Raw genomic sequence first — 25,811 nt, 5'->3', positions numbered from 1 at the left:
AATCAAAGTAGGTACGGTCATAAAAGATTTGACTTCTTAACCAAGTCAGGAAGGAATTTTAAAGACCAGGACGACATTGATTTACAACATTGATTTTCGGTCCCAGCCCATAAATTATCAAAAAGTGAAATTTCCAGATTTTGCAATAAGATGTGAAACTGAGGTGAAATGACTCTCAATACAAATTCTAAGCGCCACTCGCAGTCCAGACGCGCCTGCTGTGAGGATCTTGTCGTCTGACCATTGATAAGGATCACCGTCTGGGTTACTTAAGGGTTTTCGGGGTCAACTGCTAAGGAGTGTTGTTTACCTAGGGGGTGGTCAGGAACAAACTAGACTGCTAATGATCGATCTTTCATACCATGAATGAAAGTCGTTTTTGAAAAGGAAAGATGATTTAGATTTTTACGGAAGGAATGATTTAAATATCGGATTTGCTAGGTATCCTTACATTGGAATAATTCGGTTACTGTTGAAAGAAAATGTAGCAAATTAAGTACTCATGTGACTGGGTGAGTAATTCACTCTTTGTCGGCATATTACACTTTGAAGTCGTATCAAGGACATATCTCATCAAGCCTTTCCAATCACCCCCCAATCCGCATTACACCTCAATTCTACGAATCATATCAAGCAATGTCCAAGTGTGAATCAAACCGAACTACATAGCCATTTATTTTCTGCATATTGTCACGTCCTTCGTAGTCTCAATTAGATTCCATTTTTCAATCTGATCGAGTCTGAAGATAAGATGGCCCGATCAACCATACTCCAAATTTCGTTGTGCACTTAGTGGGAAGCCTATCATCAATAACTTCATTATCACCTCGAATTTAAAATCAAAAGATGCCGACATTATTTTCCCCGGGGCGGTCTAGAAACGATAAGTGATTTCTCATCGATAAAAAATGGCTCAAACGTGTGTAGATGCGTGCATGCGTGTAAATAAGACACCGAAAATATAGGCCTCCAAACTTATGCTGGCACTGAGGTGAGTTCAATATAACGCCAAGAATTTTCCTTTTCGGCATCGGGTAATTGAGAATGTTCGGTATAATTACCGTTTGTGCGATATTATCACAGAACCTCCTATTTATATTACGACGCTCTTTGTGTATTATTGTTTATTTTGTTTGTTGTCGACTTTTTTCCTCAGCCGGTTATTTGAACGGAGCCAAATCATTATTATTTTCCTAGCCCCATTGCGACCAGTCGCCATTGCATTATTAGCTATTAAAAGTGATAAGATAACTTTGTTATTATTTTCAGATACTTCTCATGCCTTCCCAGCCAAAGCTTTTCCACCTTTTAGTGGCAGTAATGGCGCATGGTGCTCAGCCTTTGATGACAATGGCCCGTATGCCCGTCTACATATTATCGCATCGTAGATGTAGTTTCGATGTTGTTCATTGCGAATAATTGCTTAGATTTTCGGGGGATTTAATATCTGGCCGATAGCAGCGCAAACCACATTAGGAGCTTTGAAGATTTGTGTACTTGGTTTCATTAGGTCGGCTCAGTAATTGCTCGAATGTTTGAAGTACTTTCTTGGAAAGATACCACCTAAATGAGATTTTGATTGGTACCAGTAAAGGCTTTCATAGGCTACGATTGGGTGTCATCGAAATATCTGACTTTGATAAGAGCGGAAACATGCAATCAAAAACGAGATTATCTAAATTGCTTTTATCGTCAAATTTTATGTAGTTTGCAGTGATTTTATTGGATAGCAGTTGGAAGTGTAGCGGAGGTATGCCGGACCAGGACAGGGTTTTTACTGAAGAAAGAGTGAGTGATTAGACTTCGCATGAATGGCTTTGCTATCGTGCTTTACCATTTATTCCAAAAATATGTCTCTGTCACTACAATCCAACCGATATTTCATAAGCCCCATCCGAAATTTCAAAATGTAACAATGTTTGTACATAAGGCGCGGAGAAGTCTGGCGTGTTGGTTCGCAATATGAGGCTCCCATCAAAACTTTAGACAGCGAGTACTCTTCCTTTGACCAAAACACAAACATTGTGATTCACCCCAATTTGAGGTCATTTTCAGTGAACATGCAAAGCGAAGTTATTCAGATACATCAATATCTATTTATAACCACGGGTTTTACGCTATACGTTATCAAATTTTAGTATCTTGCTTTAGAAACGAGATCTTCAATCCTTATTTACTTCTTATGGGAATAAACCCTTATTCTTTACTATATTATTTAGGGAAACTTTCAAGCTAACGTTGAGCCGACACGATGACAAAATTGCAAGTTCTGATTGAAGAAATTACAGTACAACATCAGGTATCAAAAAGTCAAAATGACAGCCTCGCACTTCACATTCTTTAATTTGGCATAGAAGTATTTTGTCCGAAACATAACATCTGCAAATCGAATTCTGCTTAGCCAGTTGCTTATATTAACGACAAGAATTTCAAAAGTTTTATAGAAGTATTCCAAGAATTAGTAGAGTCCGCGAAAAAGATACCAGAAGGACACCATTGGCAATTTCGATATTGAGCAAGTGCAGTCTACTTGAGGAGCCAACTCTCTAAGACTGACTGCGAGAGAGAAAAGTCAGTTACGGGCCACTAGATAAGAAGACGCGGATGAAAGCTGCTTTAATGGAAGGCTATGAAACTCGAACGATGGGAACGGTATTATAAAATTTAGTTGAAGTGGCTCAATTGTGAATTCCGGAAGATGATGTACGCACAAAGTGTCGGATCCCGGCTTCAGACAAACTACCGTCTAAATCATCCCGCTGAAACATCTAGGACTCTAATCTGCAACCGTTTGACAAATTACCTCAGACCAGGCTTATTCAGAATAAGGGCAAAACCCCGTAGTTCAGGGAGCCTCAGCTACTCTGCCATCTTTCCAATCCATCTCCCTCTTTCTCGCCGAATGCTTTGAGTGTAACATAATACTAAGCTCCATTTGCCTTAGCTCTGCAGACTGCGAGTACGTACCTTTAAATATTCCGCCAATATGTAGCGTGGAGTATGGAAACGATTTCCTAGTGCCTCAAGCAAATGACACTATTGAATTGAAGGCATTTTTTACATCTAGGGTCACATTTGAGCACCACTGGCTGACTGTGGCGACTGTGTGCCTTGGCCGGTTTCACTGCTTGAACCACCTCCTCAATTGCATTAATTGTGGATCGCCCCGCTTTAAAACCATATTGTCTTGGTGAGTAGTCTGGCGCAGCATGTATTGTGTCAGTCAATCTTGGCTTGACGGGCTTCTAACGCAGCTTCTCCTCGGGATCACCTTTGTCCTTCCTTATCAACACAAGTTTCGTAACTTTCCAGCAGGAGGGAAAAAGACTCGTTATCAAAAATGCTGAGTAGCAAGTTCAGCTTCATTTACATAGAAGTTTCAATACTTCGCTGGGAATACCATCCGGTCCTGGTGCTTTTTCCTTCATGGACAAGACCGCCCTTCTTGTCCCTTTCGAGTGAAGAGTGGGCACTCCTCAGTACTTCTTCGGTCATCGACAGCGTCAGTTCGGATGGGGTGTACAGAGAAAAAAGGCCTTCATGATTTCTTTCATCTTTGCTACTTCCATGGGACAGGGTGACCGATGGACACCAAGTTTTTTGGTAACCAGTTTATACCCGACGCCCAATCGCTCTCTACTAACGTCGTTGTTTAGCTCATGCCAGTAGCGTGCCTTCTGTCTATTTTGTGGTGGAGTTCCCTTTCCCTCTCGTATATTCTGCGGATCTAAGGGTTACCTCGTTTTGACCTCTCGCAAGCTGAACAATCCGCTATCCATTAACACATAGATGATTTCCCGGCACGCATTTTCCTTTTGGGAGCCGATACATTACAAGTTGTGATGATAAGGCTAATTTTTGAATGAACTAGCGATTCAGTCGCAATTCTTCTGTTTATGTTAAAGGTCTTGTTGCATATTTACCCCCGTTGAGAGAACTTTGAAAAATTTTTCAACGTCGATTTTTCCCATGTCCCACCCGGTAAGTGTTTGCAGGAAGTCAGAACATTGGGAGGAGCCATTTGTTACTTCGAAGGAAATATACTAGCCGTGAAATCTTTCAGTACCTCTCATCCTTGGATTGCTGTCACTAAGGATTCCGTTGTAAAAATTATGTCGGGGATAGTGTCCCAGCAATCAGTGCATTGGAATGTCATAGTGCTATAGATATTTAGCATAATAGGTCTTGTCTTGGCGGCCATCTCCAAAATCTCCCTCCCATGCATATTTGCTTGCAGGATGTGGATCATGGTGCTTGGTTTTTCGCTTTCCGTAACTCTTGAGCCACATCGCCTTTCTCCAAACCACGCTCCCTACAAAGGACACAACACTTTGCTGACTCGCAAGTCTTCCAGGGGTCGCCACATTGGTAACACAAAGTGTTCTTGCCCTGTCCTTTGCGAGTCCATGCTATATCACCGTAGGCCCATCACTAAAAAAAACGGCTTGAAACCGTCCTTCACCTTATTATTCAAATGGTCCACCCGAACTTTAATTTCCCGCAATGAAGAATTTGGCTCGCTGTCTTCTTAGGGTCAATGGCAATGTCCATTTTTTTTTCCTCTCGAGTCGACAAACGTTACTCCCACCTCAAAGTTGCTCTGGGTATACTCCTTTTATCGCTTCCTCTACCTCTTCCGTGTTAGTGAGACAATCCAGATATCTTATTTTAAGGATGCACATAGGTTCTAAGCTCGAAACCACTACTTTTCTGCCTATAATGCTCTTGATTGCCTCGCAGAACGTACCTTTCTTATCGGTGTTAGAGCATGCTTGACAAATAGATCGACCGGTTTGAGTCCGCCGGATGTATTTAGCATCCACTCCAGCGTCTTCTGGTTTGGGGTCGTTGCGAATTTCTCCGAGAATTTCCGCGAAAGATTTCCCTCCGTTCATTGATTGAATGAATGTGGTTTGCGCTTCTTTGTTTCTTTAGCGCTGATGCTGCCGTCACAGTCAACTTCAATTTTTCTACAGTGGAGCCATCGATATTCAACTATTGTTGTTGAATTTTCTCCTTTTTTTGACGCTGCTCAATCCATTTGTTTACTACCTTACGGGATTCTTCTTGTTGTGCCTTTGCTGGCAGATCCACGCTGTTTTTCCTCGTCTTCTCTTGTTGGTTGTTTGTTCCCCCTCTGGTGGGTCGAGGGCACGGCGTATTGTGCAACAGGGGGCTGTACTTGGGATGTGTTTTTTAAGCTCCTCTTTGGCTGTCTTCCTGGAGTTTCGCCTGTCTGCAATAAGGTCCAGCAGTTTTCCCTTCTCTATTAAACCATTCTTGATATACCCTAAGATGGACGATGGTTAAAATCTTAATTTTCCATAGGACTACTTCGCACTTCTCGAGTAGCCTTTTTTCTTCTACTCTTGCTTTTTGGATAAGCTTCATCCTCTACGGCGGAATGTCACCTTTTTCCAGATAAAGGGGTGTCACGTAGCTCGGAATGTGCCATCTTCTCTCGTGGCCCCTTTTTCGAACTCGAATCGGATAGCGTCTCTCCTTTTCGGTCGCCAGGGCTTAACCTCTACGGGTGTCGCTCCACTTTTCGCTACTAGTCGCATTCACTTCTGGGATAGTGGGCCTTCGTAACTACGTATTTCTTGCAAAGGGATTTACAGTGGGATCTCCCACTTTAGCTGCTAGAAGCGGTGGCTATTGCCGGCTGTGTCATCGTGTTTGTTGTTGTTGGCTCTTTTTATTATTTGTCTTATGATTGCAGTTTGGGTCTCAGCTGCAAGCCACTATCTCCGCTTGAAAGTTCAGTCGGTTGTTTATTCAAACAGGGAGGTCACGCGTGGGTTAACGTAAGTCCTTACGAGCCTTATTGACCCCTAACATAAGAAAGCGGCTATCAGGCAGTGCAATAACTATAGAGGCATCAGATTTCCACGCTGGAGGCACCACAGTCCCGAAATATCATCTGCTACTACCAAAGAAATTTCAGTCCATGCAAATAATCAACAGATCAGATTTTATCTCTGCTGTTGTAATAAGGCATTCAATTATTTATTCTTTTCAGCGGTTATAGTCGGTCAATATACACCTCATGAGAGAAATAAGGATCCCGAAAAAATTAATAAGGTTGAATAGACTAAGCCTGGTCAATTTGTGAAGTCTGATAAAAGCAACACGATTACTCCCGAGATCTTTTACTATCAATAATGTCTAATACAATGAGATACTCTGCATGTGTAATTTCTAATGTGGCTATAGAAAAAGCGGTCTACTGCACAGATTTGAGTGTCAGAAGTACCGCCCTCTTCAAGTACACCTAATTACTAGCCTATGCTGACGATATTGATTTAGTGGGAATATCCGCAGAAGGACAAACTCCCTTCATTCAGATCGACCAGGTGCACCAAGGAACGCAAAACGTAATATATGGTGTTAATATCGCAGCAAAAATGACAGCAACGTGAACATCAAAAAGCAGTGTAATAAGTTGCGGTAGGGGCTCATCTAATTCCCTTGGATTAAGATGATCCACCTTGGTTAGCCTATAGGCGCAACATCTAGAACAAAAAAGGAAAGCATGGCAGTGGCTACACCTTAGATGGAGTGAGGACGAATGCCAGAACGTCGGACAGCTAATAGGGCTATCCAATTGGTGGACCACATGGCAAAACTGGGATGTTTGGAGTTCTTTACTGAAGCGAGTGCAGTGTTGTGCGGTTGTTGTACCATTGATGATGGTAGTGTCCGTTGCTTCCTTTGGGACACAAATCCCAAAGGAAGCAAGTAACAATGGCGCCAAATCCAGAGCGTAGACGAGGGGAGGAGGTGACATCATCCGCTGAACTCCTCTGCACCACACAACCGAGAAAGCATGCATGGAGGATACCTCCGATAACGAAAAGAAAAGGTATCGTTTATAAAATATAACCCTGGGGAATTCCGCTTTTGACTTAAAATTTTACTGAGATTTTACTTCAGTATCAGACATAACACTTTGCCCTATCATATGCCGTTCTAATAATGGCTATTAGTTTGTCCAAAATACCCCGGTATGCAAAGATGCATAGAGAATGGCAAGTATACTCACTAATGAGGCTGCCGAAACGTTTACTGCTACTAACAAGTGTGATACGTGGAATCACGGATATTTTCGACAACTTCTTCTGCTCTGACCCACGCAATGGTGTAATCCACTGCGCAATGGTGTAATCCACAGTCTGCCATGACTTCAGAGGTTCAGCCCTTCCCAGCTTACAGTCATCAATAGTTCAGTCCATCACCGCGTTTCGTTAGTATGGTGGACGTATTCGGACAGTCTACTGTAATTAGGAGACGGTGAAAGTTGGGAAAGTATATAGACCATTCACGGGTACATTTACGATCACCATGCCCCCATTAGCATCAGTCCTTCACCAGATTCGTATCCAAGAGCATTTACTAGAGAACAGGACATAGCACCTGATGGCCCTGTATAAATGTTTTAGAGCATGCCTATATTCTGGATATCGATTAAAGGCCTTTTTAGAAGCTGAATGTCATAGCGGAAGCAGAATGCTATAGTTTCCAAATTTTCAGGTTATTAGCCCTTAAAATTGAATCTCTGTTAATCTCACTTTACGGCAAGCAGAGGATACTCGAAACGTATTCTTAAACCTCATCTTGATGGGCAGAGCAAGTTTTTGATGACGAAATAAACAGCTGCGCTTGCAAATATGTGCCAGCAACCAGGTGGCCGCACAGTTTTGCGCCAAAACAATTATAAATGCGAGAAATTTTTCACGCACAAGTATCGAACAACTTCAAACATGCGCAATGCTTCTTTTTCACTATACAAACTTAAGCCATACGCCGGGAGACGAATCTCCTGTGCGCAGTTTAGTAGTACCAGAATCTCTGGTTGCCAACTTAGTTAGGATCGGCACGATTGATGTCAAAGACAGCGACCTACAGTCCTTTTTAAATATTGGCCTTGTTAGGCAATTCAGAACTGCCCCATGGCAGTACTTACGTATTAGTGAAATCTGGACGAAGACGCATAACTCGCTATGATCATGTCCTAATCGAAAGTACCCGTGGTCGAGGAGCTGAGAGAAGAGCATTTTCGATGACGTGGCCATTCTTTCGGATATGCCGCTGACTAAAGGTCGTTCCAAAACTCAGGTCATTAGAAAACGTTCTCGGCTCCATACAAAATAAACCTACCAACACAATTGGTGGATTGGCCTGTCGACTCCGCAACTGGACGTTAACCGACCAGCGGGAATGCCAATTTAGGAATCAGAACCTTTAAAATATATCCACGGCACGATTGTCAAATATGCTCTCTTTTGACCTCAATCAGCATCTTTTTCATGATGTGTAGTGAACGCTCTCCAGTTCATTGCTGAATGCAATCCAGTGTTTTTTTGGTGGCTACAGGTCTTGATTGTTTCCAGGACCAAGTGGAGAAAAATGTCTCCCCAGATCCTTAAGCATAGGCCTGAACAAGATGATTTTAGCACGAACAGTAAGTAATCAGATCGGCGTCCTCGAACTACCGTTACTGATATAGATGTCATTTCTATAGCAACTGGTTTCTTCTCAGAAGAACGGGTTTTTGAGCTGCTGCTTTTCAACAGAAAACAAAATCATATTTGTATCCGATCGTCTGAAAAAAAACAGAGTTTTACCAATTAGTCACCTTTAAAACAAGGTTTTGTCTAGACCTTTGTAAAATGAAGTAATTTTAGCCCAATGATCCTCGTAGATTGATTTATCATGCATCTTAATAACATAATAATTAGGTATTGTATCTGAATATAATTTCCTTGATATCATTTTCTTACTTCATTGTTGAAAATGCTCTCCTCGTATTTATGCTATTCACGAATTCAGAATGGCAAATCCTCTACAATCAAACAAAGGATACCGTCCCAATTTGCAAAAATAAGATGATATAAACACCCTCCCGATAACCGCACACTCAACATTCTTCATCTCGAAAACCCAAAAATATCCCGACACAATAGCAATACAAAAACACAAACAACATCAAAACATTCGTAAGGATGTTAAAAAATAACAACCCAAACACAGTTCAGCAAAGCATCATCGAAAAACATGAGCTGGAGAGCAAGCCAACGAAGGGTACATCAATGGGTTCAAACATAATGAAAACAACTTGTCTGAGGGAGCTTTGTAAAGGATATCACAATGACGATGACGACGGCGGACCTCGAGAACGAACAATATCCTCTTAGTTTTCGACGTCCTCATTCTAATAGAATCATGGCTATCGATATCGAGAAGACCACCACTGACAATAAGCTCTGCACTACAGCTTTACTATGGTTAACAAATCCCTCATATCTCTACCTAACCATTACGTAAACCAGCTGGCTATGCAAACGTACCTAAATACCAACTCCTGCCGCACAACGTCACAGCGAGAAGGACAATGCAATCGTCGCATTGTCAACCAATACAAAACTAACCCCACCTCCAATCGCCTCGCAAAAGAACTTCCACTCTAGGACACTTTTCGTCCCTTGGAGACTAAACCACAGAATATTTCCTGCCATCAACGACTGTAGTAAAATGCCTCCTGTTCATGAAAAGCTTGCACAGAATCTCAAACCCCAATCCACATGTGCCTCTTTATCCAATCCGACCCCATTGCTCGCAGTTACTTCTCTCAACCCACAAGACTTTCAGGACCTTTTATTTCATGTTATCCCTTTTATGAAACACAAACACGACCCTATAAGCGCACATACGACTTAATATCCATGTCGTACCGACATTTGGACAACACAGGATACATTCTGAACCTGAAACTCTGAACCAGAATGCAAAGCTCCAGGAGCCTACTCATCTGGTTACCCGCTCCCCCAATCCCTCAACTCACTTGAAACACGGAAGGGAATTCCCCGAAAACATTATCGGCGACTCGAGGATTTGTCCTTTTCGCTTGTAACAAATGTCAACCATTGAAACCAAAAATGCCGGTTGGACAGCAACAATGACGAGCGGTGGGCAACGTGAGGACGAGAAAAAATGCGAGGTTGCGCTACAAATAAACGAAAAAATTATTCTTGCCGTAGAGAAAGTGGGCTCATTCGTCTTTTTCCGCGGTGGTCATATGGCGAGGAACAGCTGAGAAAGAAGTTGGGGAACTTGGTGGATGTTACTTTTTTATGTTGGAAAGGAGTAAAAATTAGTGGAGAAAATGAGGTTGTGCAAGAGAGAAGACGGAAGGGCCGACCACGAGAGGACGGAATTATTCGCTGTACTCAGAGCTAAGGAAGAGTAGCAGAGAGAAAAGAGAGTCCTTTTTGTGACCGCGTTCAGTATATTACCGGTAATTTTTCAAGGCATTGCCAGCCGCGTAACATTTGAAGGAGCATATTTCGGAGATACGTCGAACTTCCAATTAGAAAAGGGAAGATCTATCACGAAGCCCTACTTTCCAGCATTTCAAAATTTTCTTTTTTAGCTGCTGAAAACAATTTTGGTTCAATTGAAGGAACCCACCATAAAGAAGAAAATGGTGCAGAAAACTCTTAAAATGTACAAAGATTGGTATAACCAGGGAAAGGCGAACTTTTTTTCGGAAAATTTGATATTGCAGATATGTTTTTAGGAGTTGTTGATCTTGCTGTTGCTAACAGTAACAGTAAACTTGTAAAACGGGGCGACTGACAGTTTCTTCTATGGAAGAGGCAACTCATCACACAATATTTACCCCGGGGAGTCATCTGACTGTAGTTGCAGATCGCTTCTTTATATACATTCGCAGACCATAAGCAAGTGGGGATAATAACCAGAGCGAGAACTGTCTCGGTCAGGCCTAATCTTAGCTAAAACATTTTTTTTTGTATAAGGATACTGGGAGTTCTGGGTCCGTTTTCGTTTGATGGTGGGTGGAATAAACTGGGGAGAAACTTTCCACACTTTTTGATATTCGTACTTTTGCTTTTGTGAGGAGAACCCTGGGATGAATTTTTGATCCCTTAAAAGAAGCTGGACGACGTAGCCTACTTAACGAAGCAATTTACGAACGACATCATGACCATTTGATTGTGGATAAAATCCGATTCAATAGGAAAAGATGATCTAGTCGGAATGTTTCTCGAATGGAACAATGGAGTAAGCCAAGACACCAGGCAGCTTGAAGGGTTGTCGAATCGGTGAAAAAAGGTACGACGCCGGAATATTTGTGGCCCCTTATTAAGGGAGGTGTAGACCGGACACCAGTTAATGCACTGCATCTTCTTTTTCTTCAGGGTTTGTCCCATTCACAAGCGGGATCAGCTCACCATGATCGGTTTCGCCATTTGGCTCTATCAAGTGCCTGATCTGGATGCAATCTTAAGGCTTTTAAATCCCCATCTATCGTATTAAGCCACCATTGTTTCGGCCGGCCTTTTGGTCGTTTACCATCGACTTCGATGTTCAGACCAATTACGTGATCATATCATCGAAGATGCCCCACTCGCAATTTTTCCACGATCAGTGCAATCCCATATGGATCGCGGATATCTTCATTTTGAAATGTGATTAAAACGTGTCGCGCCGCTAGTCCAACGTAACAACTTCGTTCCCATTACCGCAAGACGCCGTCCATTGTCTTTTATAGTCGGCCAACACTCAGAACCATAGAGAGCGATAGGACAGACGACAATGCGCTAAATTTTGGATTTGAGACGTTCGTCGATACGTCGATCACAAAGAACACCAGTTGTAGAACGCCACTTCATCCATGTTGCATTAATGCGTGAAGCAATTTCATAACGCAGTTCTCCATTGGCTGATAACGTCGACCCGAGATATGTGAATCGTTCAGGTCTGGGTCGTCAAAAATTCAGTTTTATTCAGATTCAATCTGAGACCGTGTTGCATGAGGATTCCATTTTTGGACAAGTTGCTCAAGATAATTTTTGCTATTAGATGCTAGGAAAACATCATCTGCGTGAAGCAGTGAATAGGGCGCTGGACGTTGGATGTACCGTGTGGACACTATGTCCATAACAAGAACAAAGAAGAGTGGTAAGAGGGTGATGAACACCAATAGAGATACGAAGCGGTTCTGATACACCCGCCACACTTCAAACTTTACTTTTCGAATCGTGGTAGACCAATTGAACCCAGCGCTCATTCGCTGGCTTCTTCTGGCACTAAGTGTCCATGACCAACTGCGCAGCGTGTATTGGGTCAGTAGTTCCGCAGTTCTTGACAAATCCGGCTTAATTCACGGTCGCGAATACGGTTGTCAAGAATGCGTTCAAAACTCTTCATAGTATGGGAAAGTAACCGAATCGGAAGGTATTTTGAACATTTTGCTGGACTACTTTTCTTTTTCCATATTCGAACTGTAGTATTTTCTTGCTAGTCAGATGATGTTTTTCCTTCCTGAATAACCCGGTTAAATAATTCACTGAGCCACAGTGTTGAGTCACAACTTGGCAGGAGTTTTATCGTCCAGAAATTTGTGGTAAAGGCGTTTCTTGTCACGGACCTTCATTTCAACATCTTCATTCTAAAGCCAAGTATCTCGGTTGATGTAATGCTTACCCAGCTTGGTGATCCCGAGGGTTGCAGAGGCCGCTTTGTGGATCCTGTCTTTGATTTGTTTCGCTCTTTCGCAGCACGGCAATAAACGGCCGTGGTGAGGTGAGATGATCTCGTCGGGAACGGCTTTGCAATCAGTGACGGTGGTAAAATGTCGGCGGTGTTATGAAAATATACTCCATTAATGTTTCACAGGTATCCGGTCTAGGCCTGCCTTAATAAGGAGCTCCAGACATCCCGGTTTCGCGCCTAGGTCCACCAATTCGATATCCCTGACGGTCATGGTATCGCTCATAGATTTCGTCGTTATTTTTTTTTGGGGGGGTAGGGTAGGCGAATGCATTTACGTACACAATGTTGGACTCCCGATTCGGTACGTCGTCGGACTACTAACTAAACACCTCCCCATCGTCAGAGAGCTAGCCTGGAACCGTTTGTCACATTACTTCGGGTTAGTCCTCGAACTCACCCGCCTTGCGGAGCCTTCAAATCAGGGAATTCCTTTCACGAACGGGAGGGGAGAGGAGGAAGGGAACTGTCAGTTCAAGGAACCCCCTGCTATTCGGCTCCTCACCGGTCGAGTTCTATCTTCTTAGCAACGAGAAGGGCCCGAACGTAATGGTCAACACAGTCCAGTTCCACCTGTCAGCATTCTTCAGCATCTCTTCGACAATGTTTTCTGGAGAGAGATCCCCTGTGTTTAAATAGAGCTGCTGGCGAACCCCATCCCACCTTCCACAAGAAAAAAAAGTGTGGTGGGCGTCGTCTACAACTCCATTGCAAAACACACAATCCGGAGATCGCGCCTTTCCAATCACCTAAGTTGCCGATGAGCCGCGCAGTCCATCTGCCTCTAGTTTCATTTTGCCAAGAGAGCTGACACTCGTCTAGAGTGTGTTGCCGTTCTTCACGAGCAACCACCTCCCTTGGCTCATCTCCCTTGCGCTTGTATATGGCCTGACGCTCTCTAGCAAGAAGGGCAACGGGGATCACTCCCGCGACCACCATCACGGCCGGTTCAGAGACAGTGCGGTACGCAGACGCCACCCGTAAAGCTCCCCGTCTCTGTACTTGCGCGAGACGTTTACGATATACCTCCTTTTTAAGAGCGCCAGCCCATACCTTTGCGCCGTAGAGCAGGACAGATTGCGTTGAGTTCATCAGGAGACGTCGCCTACTAGACGTAGGACCCCTAATGTTTGCCATTAGCCTACTTAACGCCGAAACTCCAGCCGCAGCCTTGTTCGCTGCTGCTTGGATTTGCTCAGAAAAGCTCATCTTTGAGTCAAGAGTCAACCCGAAATACTTTACCGCTGATTTTGACTCGATTATCGACTCTCCGAACGATATGGACGCAGGGTCGGAATTCTCTTTTAAGTCAGGATGACTACTTCGGTTTTTTCCAGTGCAAGGTTGAAACCATGAGTAGTCATCCATCCGCTTACCCGTCGCATCAATATGCCGAGTCTGCTTTGCGCCTGTTCGACAGTGCGTCCAGCAACAAGCGCTGCGACATCATCGCTCATAGATTTCGTCGTTATGCAGGCTACGGAATCGTCCATCCTCAGGTGGGGGCCAAAAATTCTTCGGAGGACTCTTCTCCCGAACGCGACCAAGAGTTCGCAATTTGTTTTGCTTACAACCCAAGCCTCGGAGGAATACATGAAGACTGGCAATGTCACAGTCTTGTACACTAAGAGCTTTGACCGTATGGTGAGACGTTTCGAGCGGAACAGTTTTTGTAAGCTCCGTTGGCTGACAATAACCGTGCGCGGATTTCATCATCGTAGTTGTTACCGGTTGTGATTTTCGACCCTAGATAGGAGAAATTTTCAACGGTCTCAAAGTTGTATTCTCCTATCTTGATTCTTCCCGTTTAACCAGTGCGGTTTGATGTTATTGGCTGGTTGGTTTTTGGTACCGACGTTGCCACCATATATTTTGCCTGACCTTCATTTATGTGCAGTCCGAGATCTCGCGCGCGAAGCCGCCTGCTCGATCTGGATGAAGGCAGTTTGTACGTCTTGGGTCGTTCTTCCCATGATATCGATATCGTTTGCTTAGGCCAGTAGCTGGGTGGAATCAAAGAGGATGGTACCCCTCGCATTTACCTCAGCATCACGGATCACTTTCTCCAGGGCCAGGCTAAAGAGGACGCATGATAGGGTACCCCTTGTCTTAGACCGTTGTTGATGTTGAATGGTCTCGAGAGTGATGTTGCTGCTTTTATCTGGCCTCGCACATTAGTGAGGGTCAGCCTAGTCAGTCTTATCAATTTCGTCGGGATACCGAATTCTCTCATGGCCGTGTACAGTTGTACCTTGGCTATGCTGTCATAGGCGGTTTTAAAATCTATGAAAAGCTGATGCAACTGATATCCATATTCCAACAGTTTTTCCATCGCTTGCCGCAGACAGAAAATCTGATCTGTTGCTGATTTGCCTGGAGTGAAGCCTCTTTGGCATGGGCCAATGATGTTCTGAGCATATGGGGCTATCTTATAGATGGTACTCAGCAGCTGCTCTATAATTGCTGCACTATGTGATATTTCCCTTTTTATGTATGAGACAGATAATGCCTCTCTATCAGTCGTCAGGCATTGATTTGCTGCCCCATACCTTCACAGACTTCACAGACTTGTTGGTTCTCCCAGGCTTCCTTTTTCTGTCTGTGAAGTTGCTTCTCCGTCGCCGGAGTTCGCCATAAGTCTCTGCGCGTGCCCGCGTCCTTTGAGGAGGCAGCATTACTTGGTATGCAGCATTCTTCCGTTCCATTGCTGGCTTACATTCACCGTCAAACCGGCAGTTCCGACTCGTTTTGCCAGTATGTTTGTGGCCGTATTTAGGATAACGTTCTTCAGGTGATTGTGATTTGTTGATGCTTCATCTTCAGGATCTCTGCTGACTGCGGTTTTTTCCCCCTCTCGGAAACTACCCAACTACCCAATCTGGAAGTCAAGAGGTTGCCGTCATGTGGTGCCTAGGCTCCGAAATATCCTACATACCGATATTTGTTCAACTAAAATTAATAATAGTGCAATAATTTTTAGTAATTGACAAGAGGACTATAAAAGTCAATATCACCCGAAAGTGGATACTCTCACATAATATACGAACATATTGCGGGCTACGTACTGATGAGGCAAATGCACACTCAAATCTCTTTATATAAGAAATAGACAAAACCTTTCATATCTGAAGCGTCCAGCTTCCAGTTTCCCGGCTTGTTTTTTGTAAGAAAGAGCCGACACAATATTTTTTTATTCCGCACATATAAATATTTTGGGAGCCACATAAACGCCACGAAGAAGGCAATATTTAGATCCCGATATATTGTTATGTACAGAATTAAATGTAATTGGGTTCATTCATTTTAAATAAAACAATATTTTTTTATTTTCGATGTTCGCCCAGTTAAAAAAACTACGAATCATAAGTTTTTATTTAGAAAGCGTTTCTGATATTATGAAACACGAATTAAGGTGGTTTGGTTCCTTAAGACCCACTTTCTATTTATTAGAAAATTGCTTAAAAAATGGTATTTTGATTTATAATGGTTATGGCTTCTTAAGGATAGTAAAATACTTCTAAGAGCAAAATATCAAAAGTTTAATAATAATTCCTTTAAAAATATTTGATATTACTATTTGGAAAAGTTAATGATTTTATGATTCTCCTATAGCTCTTATTTTTCTTTTTTCGCTGTTTCTGAATTTTTGTTTCACTGAAACTTTTTGAATTGGTCATATTTTTGTTGCCATTAGCACAGCAAAGACTACAGCCCTCGTATTTTGGATCAGTTTCTTAACGTTTCATTAATCCTTTTTATAGTTCTTTCTGTCATCTCAGATGCACAAATCAGTGGTGACTTCCATGCTATTTTTATGTTCTCTTTATTCATTGTCAAATTTACCATTTTTAAGACGATGATAGCCAATATATCAAATATATTGAAATTTAATACGTTCCTTCATAATTAGGCTTCTCATTTTATTAAAACAAATAACGCAGTTCGGGACTCAGTTGTCCCCGTTTTTCTTTACCTGACTTTGTAAGCGACGGCGCTCATGTTGTGCTCAAGACAAACGAACTAAAGGCCGCGGGGTCCTTAAAAAGGGGAATGGGCTATCTACCAAATAATCACCTCCACGTGCAATATCCAGTGCGAATTGAATCAGCATAATATTCAGTTATCACAGAATTGATTGTTTTTCCTGGTGCTAAGATTGCGCATTTATGATGCATCGATGAACGTGCGATGCCAATATCTTTTCTTTAAAAAAATGAAAACTCCGAATACATCTTAGCAAGGTCATTGAGACCATTCCAATTAATGCAAGGCATTTTGTACAAGGTGGTTTGTCACCTCGATGCTAGTAGAGAAATTATCCATTTTAATATTTCTCTCTAATCCAAACGCAGACTTTCATTTACGGATTTATTTAAAATACATATCAAAGCCCACATCGAAATTTGAATAGTAAAAGATGCTAAGTCATACATCGTCCAGATTTTGATTCTATATTGTATAAATGTATATATTTTGAATGGTCATCTTCATCTTAATAGAACAAGCTACCCGTCGATTGATGCGGTTTCTTCGAATTCACATGAGGGTTCTATAAAAGTTCATCAATGATTTCAAATTCAAATCAAACTCCAAATTTTCCAAAGAACTTCAGACTTTTCCAAACTTATTTCAACTTTTCCAAACTTATTTCAACTTTTCCAAATCAATTTCAGAATTTTCCATTTCAAATTCAGAATTTTTTCAATCTGCAACTATAAGGTCTCATCAAAGCCTTCCTCGTTTCTCTTTAGTAGTAAGTAAGTAACTTTTAGAATAGACATCATCCGTGAAAAATAAGAAGAAAAAGTCATGAAAAAAAGGGCAAAGATTCACGATATCCGGTCAGGAAATAATGATCTAATGGCGCCTTCTATGACGCTCTTAGCCGTTTCATGCCTTTTGAAAATGAGGTATGTTCTTTTCGGATTCAATCTAGAAATTGCGATTTCCTCATTAATCGTACTTAAACCTTAATTAGGCAAATATATAACTTCTGGGGAAAGACTTGAGTATTAAATAAAGTAATTAAAGCAGTTCATGTGGCGGTTGACTTTTCCCTTACTTGGGATAAGTGTTTGGAGGTAGTTAGCAACCTCACAATTTAAACTTCTAAATACTTGGTAAGACCTCTCGATTATCAGTACATGAAACGGCGAAATTAATTGCAGTCATAAGCACACCATTTTATATCGAGAAGCCATGGAAAACAGACAGGAGACACCATGAAAACAAACAATGATAGAACTGATGTGCAGTTAAGATTTCTCTCGCTCCATAAGCTGCATCCTTATCCGGTGCTGGTTGGTACAAAACCTTGTAGTAGAACATTGCAAAATTTCTGAATTTGAAATGGAAAATTCTAATTTCGGAGTGGAAAATTCTGAATTTGAAATGGGAAATGCTGAAATTGACTTGGAAAAGTCTAAAATTAGTTTGGAAATTGTTGGAAAATTTGCAATTTGATTTGGAAAAATCTGAATCATACTTGCAAAATTTGTGTACGTATTTTGGATGCAACATACTATATTTTTGCAGGAGAAGAAGCTCCGCTTTTTTTTATTGAAGAAGAAGAAAATTATAAGGATCAGGAATCAATAACCTAGAGTGCGGAGCGCATAATGACTTTTGCGGAAGCATATACAAAAAGTTTTTGAAATCAAATTTGGGTTTCTGGTCGTCTCTATATGCATATAAGCCTTTTCCAGGTTAGGCCTTTATTTGAAGATATTTGGTGCCATTTGATCTGGGTGTGTCCATGTTGTTGGTTTGCTCTTGAGGACAGCATTCTTTTTATCACATCCGAAATGAGGGTATCCGCGATCGTTATGGAGTTGCACCGACCGTGGAAAAATTGCGAGAGATGCGTCTTCGATGGTATGGTCACGCAATTCGTGCTAACGAGAATTCACTTGCCAAGATTGGTCTGAATATCGAAGTCGATTGTAAACGACCAAAAGGCAGGCCGAAACAACGGTGGCCTGATACGCTGAATAGGGATTTAAAAGCTTTGAGATTTCACCTAAATCAGGCATTCGATAGAGCCAAATGGCGAAACTGATCACGACCAGCCGACTCCGTTTGTGAACGGGACAGGAGCTGAAGAAAAAAGAAGACAGTATTCTTTTCAAAAAGTGGATTTTTACTTCCTTTAAATACCATTTTGCTTGTAAAGAAGCCAGCTTCGGGTCCGCAAGTTAATTTAAGATCGCGGTATCATGAATCATGAACAATGTCATTTAGGACCGAAAATACTCTCTTGGGGAACTCCTGCTCTGCTCTTATATTATATCAGGGAGAGCACCCTTTTATTTCACTTGAAAACCATGTTCCGTCAATACGGTATTAAAAGTTTGTAGAAAATCGCGGGGAACAGTCCTCTGATTTTGTTAGTAGAAACAACGTATCAACCTTTATCGAATGCGGGCGCCATATCTAAAAATACTGTTGAACAATATCTCATTCATTTAAGAGTGTTGTTTATTTTTGATACAGTTAAGCGAAATTGTCCTATTATATTGTACTGCCAAGCCCCTTTTGTGGCGTAACAGGATAATTTCAGCCAATGACTTCGCGACGTCAAGAAGAACGCAAATACCTCTCCAGTTGTTGTTCACAAAACTGATGGTAATTCTCTCCTCTCTCCTCATTAGCTCTTTAAAGAAAGCCTCGAATACTCACAATTTACGCGTAAGTGGAAGTATCGGTTCACTTGAGTGTATTAATGGCCGAAATGGTTTCACCTCTATTTAGGAAATCAGTTCGTATCCGCACGTTATAGTGACTAGCCATTTCATCCACTAGAGGCGAAGCTTCATTAGATGTTATACGGTTGAATGCCATGGTACTCATCGGGGTGAATTTCGAGGACAAGATCATCCAAATATTTCCAACCCCTTGGAAGTTCTTTCACCATGCGGTTTACGGCTCTCAAATCAGCCTACCGCTGATCACAATGTGATCAAACTGATCGTGTGATCAATGTATGAATTCGTCACCGGTCGGCTGGAATCCAATTGACCTTACAAAGCAAGCTTTGTGCTTGAACAGGTGAGGTGGTAGGACCTGGAGAAATTCATAAACCTCAAGGCCGTGTTTTCTCATCATATATCCAAGTACCGTATCACAGCCTACCCTGGCTTTCAAGTCATCAGTATCATCATCACACCATCACACTGTCACCTTTAAGAAACCTCCTCTTCTTATAGGCAATATGCGTGTGCGGTGTTTCTAGACAAAAAGTTAACAGCATCGTCTCCGTCACAAGTGGGGGTTTTGTTTTTTATTGAAGGGAAAAAGAGAGAGGAAAAGCTTCCTTTTCTTTTCTGTGTTGGAAATCTCCGTTAGTGCGTAAGACCGAGCGGTTAAAACATTCCTCATTTAACAAAGGGACCTTTCAGTTGGCATCTTGTCTGAAACTGGTTACCAAGTAATGATGGCGAACCTTATGGCTGCTATTATCATTAATCCAACGCTATAACGCTGAAACTCCTGGTCAAGTTGGAGAAGATCAGCATTCTGGGAGCCCTCGACACCGTTATTGAAGAGAGTATGCACCTTCTGAAAACCAACTCATGTTGCCAAAATTCGAGACCGATAAGTTCGTTCTTATCCGAAGCATAGACAAAATTTCACCGAAATGAAAAATTCGAAATCTGCTGGTTGTTAGCTTGGGTATGTACGGCCATCCAAACTATAGTAATTCGTCCCTCCCCTTTTCGCAGACATGCTTGGCGCTGTCTTTGACAGGTTTTTACTAAGAGGGATTTAATATTTGCAATTTAAATACTTCAATTCCCACTGATAAAACCACACACATCCGATAGAAATAAAAACATCTTTCAAAATTCGGGTTCCAAAGGGTGCTGAAGCATATACACAATAATGCTTCGAGAAAAGTTAGAAATAGCAACTTCTGGTTTACATACAGGACACCAAACTGTTACTTTTGGGCTAAGAAATAATTATAATGGATATACAATTTTCCGCGGGAATGACTATTTTAACAACGTAAAAAATGGTGAAAACTGATTGTGAAAGCCCGCCAGCATCTTCTTGCATGCTTCTGTGCTAGTCAGACCCAGAAAGGTTGGAGGTTCTTTTAAGCATTTTAGTCCTTCTTGTGTCGTATGGGAAATTACATACATGTCGTAATAGGTGATTCGTTTGGGGGTCGCAATTAGACTAGTCTTCATTTTCTTCTTCAGCCTTTGTTCCGTTCAGTAGCGAGATCGGCTCATGAACTAAGATGAATCCAATATTTATAATTATTTGGGAATCCGCGAAAAGTCGGTAAAGTAAACATACACTGAAATAAATTAAAATTTGCCACTTCACGGCACCCATGTACGGTGCACTCATGAACTTGGTTAGAGTATTCAAGAGATAGAAATCCATGAACAAATGCGCCCTCAGCCCTATTTTTCTCCTGATTAAATGGTTTATGAGCGGTAGTTTATAGGGGTTCTACCTTTGCTTAGCTAAAAGATTGATAGATGATCCCTTAATTTTTATAACAAAAATGTACAACTCGCTACCAGATTCTGAAGATGTGTAGTTCAAATAATTTAATTTTATGTGGTTTATGGTATCATTAGGTAAAATAATCCACCCTGGTGGTAAGAACTATCTTTTTAGTCCCTCCGCAAGACAATGTACTTCCTCGCTACCAACTGGAAAAATTAAATAAAAATGATGACGATTCGACGGAGACTAACGAACGTTTAAGATAAAGCAAGCGGAGAATCTTTCTCTGTTTTGGAGATCAAAAAGAAAAACCAAAAGCTAAATATACGCACTAAAAGAAAAACTAAATACGATAAGAAAAAAATGAATAATAACAGTAAGAAAAGAAAATGAATTTGTAGTCAATTCTACTGCTTGACGGAGTCAAACTTCCAAGAATCCCTGAATGGTCTTAAGAAAAATAATCAACCAAAATAATGATCAATGCAAAACTATTTGCACAGAATCAATGATTGTATGCGTTACGTACTTAACTTTAAAAAGAATGAAATGAGTTGCACCAAGCCGTGGGATATAAGATCAAACAGATCAACAAAAAGCAAAAAGCACGCTTTTACTTGCCTATATGGTAGTTTGGCTCGGGAACGGGAGTCCTTTGAACGTCACTTTACGAAAACTTCACATAGCTTGGGCCGATGCGTGGGGCCACACCACAGATCCTGAAAAACAAACAAACATTGGAGATCGTACGAACTTAATGAAAGATCAACACCCTAGCTAGAAGTGGAAAAAAAACGAAGACCATCAATTTAATTTTGCATGGATTTTCCTTTTATAATAATATTTTGGCGTAAAAACTTACTTTAAAATTAATTTAGCGAATTGTCTAGCATACTTGGTTGGTGGTTTATTTCTATTTCCGTTTGGGTGTATGAATCCAGATAAGTTATTGTAAGTTGAGAGTACACTGTTACCGTTGTAGAAATGGTCCCTCAATTTCTCGGCCGTTTCCGGTGTGGAAATAAGGTGCACATCGAAGACCATCAAAGTGATTGGGATGACAATTTTCCATGCACAAATCGCACAGCCGTCACAGACAAACAACTTAAAAAGGGCTCTGTGATCATGATTGTCAATATATTAGCTGTGTAGGCAGCGACCAGATGCAATGTCGCCCGTTTCTTTAAGATTATAGTACCTAAAATAAAATCTCCACTTTTATAAAGTCGTTCTTCGTGAAAGATAGTAACAAACAGCAGTTTAGAGCATTCATTTTTGTTTTTCCGATTGAAATGTTGTTATTGCAAGTGTTGTTGCAAAAGTCTCTAGTAAACGAACGAATAAATTCCTAAAATATAAACAAAACCAATCACAATTTGGTTGTTTTTCGAAAATGTACACTTCCTAAAAGACTTTTCACGACAAACACTTGTCGCCACTTCAAACTCAAAGTTCTAGTACCGGCTCAGCCGTCCTTCAGCCGACATTCATTCTACAGGAGCTCCGCTACATCTAAGTATGTTCACTTGCATGTAGCCGAATTTCGCTCTAGCCAGAAACAAGCATTAGAATGACAGTTAATAATATGCAGTATGAGAAAACCAGGTTGACGATCGTTTCGCTGTGTTAGAAAACTACTCCAGTAAATTTTGTAACGTTTAAATGGAAATGGATTTTAAAGTTTTGCGGACAATTGCAATGTAGTAGGGTGTCAACAAAGTGAAACTGATCATTTAAAAAAATTAAATTATTGATATAAGTGGATGTCGAGATGGGAATTAGGAAATTGGAAGGAGTATGGTATATTGGAGAAGCTAAGGGGCTAAAACATGAGAAAAAGAAGAAATGCTGCGTATTATTCAATGCCATTCCCTCGTCATATTGTCACTCAACAAGGCGAACGCAATGTCGCCTATGCCGGAAAGCTGTGGACACTACAGAATCTCGGACGGAAAATGCCATACAGCGTTTAACCATTAGGAGGTGTATTTTATAAGATTTCTGGAAAGCAATCACTCTGGCATCCAAGTTCCAGGACAGGATGAAGTTGCGTGATATACTACGTAGGATGGAATAGGATACTCTCAGTAACAGATGTAATAGAAATGAGCCAAAGAACACTTGCTTCATAGAGAGGAGGCTTGTAATTATTTAAGTTGAAATCGATAATAAGGGGGGGGGGGGGGAGCGGGAGGGGAAGGGTTTCAGCTGAGAAATAAAGTTGAAAGAATGATGTTTTCCTTAATCGACAATCTAAACAAAGTTGCTTTCCATAGGTTAGCTATTGTGAAATGCAATGGAAGTAGATCCCACATTGGGCGCTATTTGCAAAATTATATGTAATGATCTGTTAGCGAACTTTAACTTCAGAATATCATTTTTTAATCTTTGTTTTTAGCGTGTCTATATCTGTATCTATATGGTTTTGTCGGAGGGACACGTGCGGAGTGTCGCCTGAGCTGCTGCTGGACAAAAGCTAAACGAATGAGAGATGTTTGAGGAGGTGAAGTCGAAACTATGGAAAAGGGGATCTAATTATTTCCCATTCGTTTTCTTCTATCGATAAATTTCGTAGGGATAGAGAACTATTCTTTTCTTAACTCGCTTAATAATATAACTGACGTTTAAATTAAAATATTCTGCTATCTAGAGCTTTCGGCAAATCATTTGGATTTGATTTCAAGATTCGTCAATAGTCAGTTGCATTTTGAGACTTTTTCTACGGTCAATGTAATCGATAATCTAAAAAGGGAGCTGGTATTTTTGAGCGTTAATTTTTTCTGTCACTAGAATTCTATTTGAACTGTGATCATATCACTCTGAACTCTTATTTTAATTCAAGTAACTTTAACATAGCATGGAAAATCCTACGCCGATGTCTGTCAAAACTTCAGCAAAGTCATTCAAGAAGGATGGCAGGTTCCTCGTCACTCACGTAGACACATCTGCAAAAATTGTGTGCCCGCCTATGGATAAGCTGGATAAGATTTGGTTGGTGTGGAAAGTCTCATGCGTAATAACCCTAAGAAGAGCGCATTCCCTTTTGGATACAACGCGGGGTCAGACCAAAAGTTCGATCGCTAGCTCTGTAACAACACCAGACGATACTGACTTTAATGAAGATGTATGCCTTATGGTCTGACATAAGCTAGGCTACATTTTCACTACGGTCGGAAGAGATGCATCCCCAATTATTCACCACGCGTCCCCTTTTGGTGAAGTCGTACTGGCGCGGGTAGTGAGCCTATAGTCAACACATCTTACAGGAAAGGCTGTCATTATACAGCCTTTCACACAACTACCTTCGATTTTCCAAAGTATAATACCGAACGTATTCTGCCTTCACAAAGGTATTGAAATGTAAATAAGCTCTATCGGTCATTAGCAAAATCAAATCGTTTTCCACAAAGAGCGGTTCAATCCAGTGCGTCAAATTCTGCCGCAATATGTAGATTCTTATTGCTCAATATAAATGAAGTTAGATACTTCCGAGAGAGTGCCTAATGAACATTCCTTCCTTTCTGACGAATTTTTTTGTCTGATGGTTCCCGGGTCCGAAGGAGTTCCACCCAGCATAAAATCGGGTTTTAATCCGAATTCCTTTGCAAAATAAGGATAAACACAAAAAGGTCTTTGATTACTAAAATCGCAATTTCAATCATATATGAATCTCTCGCGAAGAAAAAAGAAAATTATCAATTGGGCTCAAATCTGATTTCGTGTTTTCCTCTTTATGGCCGTTTCTCAGTGTAACAAATCTGAGAATCCATTATGCATAATAAAATGTTCATTTTCTCGCTCATGTGCTACGTTAATTTATTCATATTAAACAAATTAAAATTTTCATTTTACAATTTTCAAAATGTTATATTGGTCATAAAAATGCTTTCATCGTACAATTCGTCATAGACCTCCGTCAATTTCCATAAGTTTCTTTTTACAGTGCAATGGAATCGTAATTTTTTCTAAATTGTAATTTTGTTCTCTTTTAGTAGACTTTTCATATGATAAATTATATTAAATTAATATTGCTGAAATTTTACGATCTGAGTGGTTTATTAAAGAGCATTCATTTCATTCTTTTCGGGGAAAATAATTATTTGCACTTTTAAAAGCTCCAAATTTTACGACCCCGAGCTTCCGCACTTTAAAATTTTGACTGATGGTTTTATCGACATCAGCAATGCATATCTTAATAATACTAATCTCTGGCCTCATTAACCACAACACAAGTTCGAATATTTTAAAAAAGATTCTATTTTGAACACAGTTTAATAATAAAAAGTGTTTTATCTAAATTGATGAACAAATAATTCAGAAATTCTTCGTATCTGCAGAAGCTATTTATATAATTTACAAATAAACGCTTCATATAATTCTTGAAACTGACTTAAAATGTAAATTCTACTTTACTAAATGTTTCTACAAATTCATCAAATACCAGATAGCAGTTTTCAAGCACAAAATGAAATTACGCTCCCACACGAATCAAACACCCTTATCCCAGCCCCAATAAGAACAATCCTTTACTTCCCTAAATCCCCTGAGAACTACCCCACAAAACAATAGAAAAAAATTAGCAAACAACCATAAACTTGATCAAAGTGAACTAAACAAACCCAAAAGACCTCCAAATAAAGTGTTGTTCAGTAGGTAGTAATTAACCCAATATCTTTAAAAGTGGGAGTTATCCGAGGCGACTCCATCCCGCTGAGAGTTCTTTTTTATCTTGCCACCAATGCAGTCCGTCTCCATCCCCATCCCATTTGCTC

General features: G+C 40.8%; 1 protein-coding gene across 1 annotated transcript in view; it reads left to right on the top strand.

Moving 5' to 3' along the window:
• LOC119649338 (homeobox protein araucan) overlaps positions 1-25,811 on the top strand; it is a 312,591-nt gene that overhangs the window by 89,486 nt on the left and 197,294 nt on the right. The gene's annotated exons all lie outside the window — the stretch shown is intronic.

The sequence above is a fragment of the Hermetia illucens genome, chromosome 2, assembly GCF_905115235.1.
Source record: "Hermetia illucens chromosome 2, iHerIll2.2.curated.20191125, whole genome shotgun sequence".
Lineage (NCBI taxonomy): Eukaryota > Metazoa > Arthropoda > Insecta > Diptera > Stratiomyidae > Hermetia > Hermetia illucens.
This window is presented reverse-complemented; position numbering and strand designations above follow the sequence as displayed.